General features: G+C 45.2%; 1 pseudogene; it reads left to right on the top strand.

Annotated features, from left to right (window-relative positions):
• Positions 1–1,010: 1,010 nt before the first annotated feature.
• LOC119532170 lies at positions 1,011–1,666 on the top strand (annotated as a pseudogene).
• Positions 1,667–7,810: the final 6,144 nt, after the last annotated feature.

Consider the following 7,810-nt stretch of genomic DNA (forward strand, 5'->3'; position numbering starts at 1 on the left):
TCAGGTTGCACAGCTAGAAATTTTTATGAATTACACAGCGTCAGATCACATGGCATTAAGAATAACAACTTGAATTAGCAGCCAAGAGGAAATATTTTCCCCTTAACTTGGTTATTGGTTCTTTTTGGAAAGGAACTCTGCTTTCTCTTTTTGTTTCTCAACATTATTTTGTGAGTAAACTTAGTTATAAATAATCCATGTTTGCTCAGTCTCACTTGGGATCTAGGAAATACAAACTAAAACAAAAAAGATATGGCTTCTCCCATTATATGGGAAGAGAAAACTATGGCAGGTGGGAGAGTGAATTGGTACAATGTACTTGGAGGGCAATTTCACAGTCTTGATCAAAAATTTAAAATATGCATACATTTCATCATGCAAATGAGCTTCTAGGAATCCATCCTAAGATATAGTTGCACATGGGTCCAAAGATCTTTGCATGAGACTATTCATTGCAGCATTGTTTATAACTGCAAAAATTGGAAGCCACCAAAATGTCCATCAATAGGGGGCTGATTAATACATAATGGCACATTCCCATGCAATGGAACATTCTGAAGCATTAAAAAGAATGAGATTGAGCAGTGTGTATGCACGTGGAAGCATGGTTGCAATAGTTGAGGGAAAAGAACAAGTTGCTGAACAATGTGCACAGCATTATCCCATATCTGTTACAAAATAAAAGATATTTCTATATCTCTGTTTACTGCCAAACTGTTAACAATGGTTGCCCCTGGGGAATGGGAATGGTGAGGGGGGACTTTGACTTCTAGTTTCTACACTTTTGCCTTCTTTGAAATTTTCAGCGGACACGCATGGCTTTTGTAATTTAAAGAACACAAAATTTAAAATAAATGGCAGGCCAGACGTCTTCGTGGAGAGAAGCCATGGTTTCCTGCTTCAACAGTGCTTGAACGGATGCCCTCTACTGGCCCGCCACTCTGAGCAGCCCTCCGCCACTGTTCCAGCATTGCACAGCCACTGCCTCCTCCTCTCCTCACCCACACACCATGGAGACCACGTTCCCATCGCAGGTGCACCAGAACCACAACCAGGACCCAGAGGCCGCCATCAACCGCCAGATCAACCTGCAGCTCTATGTCTCTTACGTCTACCTGTCGATGTCCTACTACTTTGGCGGTGATGATGTGGCATTGAAGAACTTTGCCAAATATTTTCTTCACCAGTCTCATGAGGAGAGGGAACATGCTGAGAAACTTATGAAGCTGCAAAACCAATGTGGTGGCCGAATCTTCCTTCAGGATATCAAGAAACCAGAATGAGACCACTGGGGGAGCGGGCTGAATGCAATGGAGTGTGAATTACACTTGGAAAAAAGGGTGAATCAGTCACTACTGGAACTGTACAATCTGGCCACTGACAAAAATGACCCTCACTTATGTGACTTCATCAAGTCCCATTACCTGAATGAGCAGGTGAAGTCCATCAAAGAATTGGGTGGGTGACTATGTAACCAACTTGCGCCGGATGGGGGCTCTGGATTCTGGTTTGGCAGAGTATCTCTTTGACAAGCACACTCTGGGAAACAGTGATGATGAGAGCTAAGCCTTACACCGTCTTCCCCAGAACCACAGGGTGACTTCCGTGGTCACCATGGCAGTTGCATGCATGTTGGGTTTACCTTTACCTTTTCTGTAAGTTGTACCAACATCCACCAAGTTCTTTCATTTGTACCATTCCTTCAAATAAAGTAATTTGGTACCCCCCTCCCAAATAAATGGCAGAATGCAAGTTTTTAAAATTAATAAAATCAATACTGGTGAAAAATACTTAAAACTTTTACATTTGAATATTTTTTCCACAAATTCCACTTTAAGGGACAGTGGGGATAAGGAAAACCCTTTCTTCTTTGCTCATGGCTTCCAAATCTCCATAAATGTTATATCTTAGAGGGATGGGCATCATCATGAAGATGTGAAGGACCTAAGGCAGTACATAGTTTATTCTATTAAATTTTGAACCATAACTTGTTCAGATAATAATTACAATTATTTTCTTTAAGAAATGTAATATTTCTAAGTTTTTGCCAGTTTCTGAGAAGCAGGCAGAAATTCCAGAAGAAACCATCAATAATGTCATACATCAAGAAAAATTACATGGTTTTTAGATTTCTGCTGCAGTATCTAGCCGATAAAGTTAGTCGTTTCATGAGAGGAACTGAGAACAAAACAAACCCACCCCCACTTTGCAGGCTAGTCTTTGTATATCAGTCACGTCCTCTACCTACCAGCCACAGGAGCCCACCCCGGCTCTCTCTTGAGGAGGAAAGGAATTTATTGATAGCCATCAGGTAACTCCTAGAACTGATAAGAAGCCTGGAGAATCCCAGGGTCTCTATGCATCAGGACTTTCCTGATTCTGGGTGGAAGATGCACACAAGTCAAAGACCAAGGAAAGAGTCTGACTGACTGGCTCAGCTCATGTGCTCACTACCTCCCGCTTTGGCAGAGGGGAGTGTATCCTGGGGCCAGTGCTTCCCTTAACACATGATACGGGGAAGAAAATTATGGTGCTGATACTAAAGGAAAGAGGAATGGATGCTGCAGACCAAAATCCCAGCTAATGTTCCCCATGGCATCTTTGCCACTTTTTTCTTATCATTTCAATTCCCAAGTGTGATAATCGGCAATTGCTGATTCTTATATTCTTATTCTCTTCGTGGACATCTGAAAACAGATGGCCTGTACAAAATCTATCCTGTTGCATGGCTTCTTGATCTGGTGAGATATCCGCAAGTTTAGATCACTGGTTGTAGAAAGAGGGGATCTGCTGGCCATGGGAAACCCGACAAAGGTTTGGCTTTGGATGCCTGTGTTCCAGGGCTGATGGTGTGCCCTATGCCCTCCTTTATCTCCATGGGAGTCACCTCTCTGCAAACCCCAGTAGGCCATGGGCTCTCCAGGGCAAGAAATCCAGCATGGTGCTTGGCACATGGTAGATGCTCATGCAAAGTTTGTTGAATGAATAAATAAACACCTGAAGAGGCTCTGGGCTCTACCCGCCTTCAGAATGCAGTGAATCACAGAGCTGAAAGGGACTATACAATCATCAGCCCCACCTCTCCTGCAGGTGAGAAAACTGCAGCCCCGAGAGATTGACTCAGCAAAGCCACAGAGGAAATTAGAGGCAAAACTGGGACTGGAACTCAGCTTGCTTCCTCACAGGCCCATGTTCTCCCCTGAGTGTGATGTGCCTGCAGTTCCATCAAAGGCCCTGGTGGTGCTGCCATTGTGGATGGTTCTGCCAGTAAATCTTGGCTCCCAGGGAGTTGGGGCAATGTGAGTCAGCTAATAATTCCCTTTCACCTTACTCTTTTCATCTACACCATTTTGGTGAGTCGGGATTAGCTGGAACAATTGCTTACATCAATGTGGTACCAATTGCATAGTTTTTAAAAAAATCATTTGGGGTTGTTTGAACAGGCCATCTGACAATGAAGTCCTAGAATATTCATAAACTCATGATTACCAAGTGTTTTTCAAAGAATAAAAACTATCAGGAACAAAGCCTAGGTTTCTAGTGTGTGGGGAAACGTCCCTGTTACTGTCAAATTTGTCTAGGTCTTCAGATTCTTCCCCACACTCCCCACCCCTCTGTCCTGCATATATAGAGGGTGCTCTACGCGGCCTGCCTGATGGCTGTGTGGGGCCTGTCTCCACCTGCCTAAACACGTCAGCACTCTCACTGCTGGGCCAAGAGGGAGGAACAGATTCTGCTTACCTCCACCACACCTCACAAGCCAGGGCAGGATCCGGAAAGGAAGGGCTTGGATTAATGAACACGTGTTGGCCCTGGAGGTCTATGAGTCCTGCTCTCCAGAGTTGGCACTCCATCGGAGGTGCCCCTGAGCCCTGGCCTCAGGGAGGGATAGGCCAGAGGCACAGGGCCACCCCTTGTGAGGACTTCCCAAAGGGTTTTCCACATGGTGGTGTGGCTGGATGCCTCCGGGGCACCCACCGGCCTCCCAGGTGTTGGCAGCAGAGAGGAGGATGGTCAGGTCAAGTCCTGGGAGTGTTCTATGGGAAGGAAGCTTTGGGGCCATGGCTCCAGGCCCCAGCTGTGCCCTCTTCCCCGGCTCTGATCCTTCTTCCTTCCTGGGATAGGAAGGGTGTGTGGAGGCAGGGTGCTGAGGGCATCATGGATGGCATTCTCTCTCCCAGGCTCCCTTGGAATAGGAGGGCCTGCCTGCTGCAGATTAGGGAATTTCTCTGAGAACTTTTTTCCTCAACAAAAGCAACAATGTGGAGAAGCCCAGGAGGAGTTACTGCTGCTGCTGACCAACAGCCTTGCTGCATGGTCATTGCCCCTCTGGCCTTGATCAGAAGGCCCAATGCTGGCCCTCTGCCTAAAAACAAAGATGGAAAAAGGAGGTCTTCCAATCTCCCAGTCTGGGCTGCAGAACCTGCCTGGATCCTGATGGGCAGGGGATGGGGCCAGGAGGGGAGAGGATCATAGCACAGTCTGAGAGAACACAGAGATTATTCTGAGAAGCTGGTTTAGCTTCCTCCTTACCTCCATCCCCGCAGTGCCCCTGTCTCTGATGCAACAAGGGGAGGCAAGAAGAAAGGGTGATGGGGCATGTGAGTGGGGAGATAGATCCGGGGAAGAGCGCAGTGTCTAGAGATGGGCAGATGATCTGAGAGGGCAGAAGGCTGCACCAATGTGTATGGTCTTCCCTTCTTGCCCAATCCCTGGTCACAGTGCTGGAGTGGGGGTGGGGTAAGGTGAGGGAGGGGAGCATAGGCCAGAATCTCATCAGGATCAGGAGACACCTGGCAAGGGACTCTGCTGGTGACCTCCAGAGTTTTCTCTTAGGAGAAATGGGATTTCTCAAGTGAATAGGGAATGGCATTCTTTTTCCAGGACCTCCTAGGAAGGTGCGTGGACTTGTGAAAATAGTTTCAGTATTATCTCAATCTGGATAGATGAGGAATCTGAGGCTGAAGGTGTTTTAAAAACTTGTCCCCAATCAGCATGTCACTCCAAAGCCCTGGCTTTCATTGTGCTGCCCCATGGCTGAGGCTGGAATTCACTAGGAGCTCTGCTTGACTGTTTCTGGGTGACTCTCCACAGACGGCTGAATGGGAGCCACTCAGTCAGGGCCTGGCCCCAACCTGCTTTGACAGGGGGCTGTGAGTGCTGCTGGAAGGGATGTGCCTGCCTGTGCAGCTAGAGGTTTCATGCCCGTGGAATGGCAAGGATGGGGGCCATTAACTCTCAGGAGGGAGTCAGCTGTCAACCCCCAGAAGGTCAGTGACCCGCAGCAGGCCCAGCAGAGGCATTTCCTATCTATGAACCTTTCCTGACAGCAACCTCTGTAAGAGAGACTGGGCCATTCCTGTCAGAGCAGGGAAAAGGAAGGGCTAGTGGAAACTGGCTTGCACTTCACTAGGGACGGGGTGAAAAAAGAAAAGCCTTTTAAAGTCAGAGAGAAATGGTGCCTCCTCCAGACTCTGGCCACCCAGCCTTAGAAGTGAATTAGGCTCGTCCAGAGAAGGCCTCTGGTTTGACCCTGAGGAAATAACAGGGCAATATGATGGCCTGCTAAGAAACTGGTCAGACCAGCGTTGCAAACTGCAGAATCCCAAGTACCAGAATCCCAAGTATGTCCTCTTTTCAGCAGAGGCTGTGATGGGCCTTTCCTGCACTAGCCCCAGTCCACCAGGAGCAGAGCCTTCTTGTCCCATTTCAGCTTTTGTGATGAGCAAGGGTGACTGATAAATCTGACACATAGGTGACTCAAAGGGAGCAAACGAACACATTTAGAAAGTTCCCAATGTCTCTACAATTATGTGGCTAAAAGCAATTCTTTTTTCAACACACGCTAAGCTCTTGCTGTACATTAACTCATTTAATACTCATAACAATCCAATTAATAATACATCCAATGGATATTTATTGAGTACCTACTAGTTATGACACTGTGCTAGACTGGGGATAACTTGAAGAACAAGACAACCCCTGTCCTCACGAAATTTACAATCTAGGGAGGAACTATTATTAACCCACTTCAGAGAGGAGGAAACTAAGGTCTCTTGAGGTTAGCTGACTTGCCCATGTCACTAAGTGGCAGGGCAGGGGTTTGAATCCACACAATCTGATTTTGCCTCCTTAAAAATCCTCCCTTTTTTTTTTAATGCACTTTTTATTGTGATCTTTAACATATATACATAATAGTGATAACTTTCAAAGTATGATTCATCAAGTAGTTAGAGAGCAAATTTCAAAGAATGTCATGGGTCAATTCCACAACCTCAGCTATTTCCATTACTGTAAAACATGTCATACATAGAAAAAGATGTTAACTTTGAATGTACAGCTCAACAAGCATTTATATAGGTAATTGCAAAAATTGCCATGGGCTACAGTTCTACAGTTTCAGTTCTTTCCCCATTAAGCAATATAAGGTATATATGGAAAGGTGAAGACCTTCAAAGCACAATTCAACAAGTAGCTATACAGCAAACTTCAAAGGATGCCACAGGTTACAGTTCCACCGTATCATCTACCTCCCTCCAGCCATTCCAACACCCCAGAATCCAAGTATTTATATATGGATGTATTTAGTATTCATAGACCTTTGTTAAATCTTATCTTGTTTGTTGCTACCCCGTCCTCTCAATCTCTTTCTCCATCTTCAGGGGTGTCTAGGCAGTGAGCACCCTAACTTGTTCATATTGAAAGGGGATGTCAACAGTATGGGGAAGGGCGCTGCATCTGATTGTTGATCTTAAAGAGGCTGTTGCCTTTGGGCTTTAGGACTTGTCTGGCATAGGAACACTCTGGTGGAAAATCCTTTTTTTCTTCCAAACACTACCCGTGTGGCGGTCACTGTTAGTTGCCTTTTTAAATCCGTCTCATTTCTTGTCTTACTGCTGGAAGAAACCCAATTTATTTGGACATTTACCACTCTACCTGAACGCTCAGGGAAGGAGCGCCTTCCCAGCCCCAGCCCTAGGGGGTGAATCTTTTTTTTTAATAAAAATTTTATTCTAATAACATTTATACAACCTAAAAATTTTTTTTAACCACATTCAAATATATAATTCAGTGCTGTTGATTATATTCATAACGATGTTCTACCATTAGCACCATCCATTGCCAAAACTTTTCCATCATCCCAAATAGATGACCTCCGCATTCCCTACCCTCACCCCAGCCCCTGGTAACCTATATTCTAGTTTCTAACTCTATGAATTTGCATATTCTAATTATTTTATATCAATGAGATCACACTATAATTGTGCTTTTGTGTATGGCTTATTTCACTCAACCTGATGTCTTCAGGGTTCATCCATATTGTCGCATGTATCAGAACTTTTCCTTTTTAAAGCTCAATAATGTTCCTTGTGTATGTATATACCACATTTTGTTTATCCATTCATCTGTTGATAGACACTTGGGTTGCCTTCACCTTTTGGCCACTGTGAATAATGCTGCTGTGAACATCAGTGTGCAAGCATCTGTTCAAGTCTCTGCTTTCACTTCTTTTGGGCATATACCTACAGGGTGAATCTTGATTAGTCTAAGCTAATTTTGGTAATTCCACTTTTTTTGCCAGTGATTAGTTTAGGCCGCTGGCAAGTGACAACAATCTGGCCAAGAGACATGAGAAGTCTGCTGGGAGGGTTTCTGGGAAGAGTTTTTCTGTTGCTCCCAGTTATTGAACCTGCAGAACTGTGGTAGCCAACTGGGGCTCACAAAAGGACCAGCCGGAGGACAAAAGCCAACATGCTGAGGATTGCAGAAAAAAAAAAAGGAAATAGCTTGGGTCCTTGACAAATTACGA

Source organism: Choloepus didactylus, chromosome 4 (assembly GCF_015220235.1).
Source record: "Choloepus didactylus isolate mChoDid1 chromosome 4, mChoDid1.pri, whole genome shotgun sequence".
In the NCBI taxonomy this organism is placed as follows: domain Eukaryota; kingdom Metazoa; phylum Chordata; class Mammalia; order Pilosa; family Megalonychidae; genus Choloepus; species Choloepus didactylus.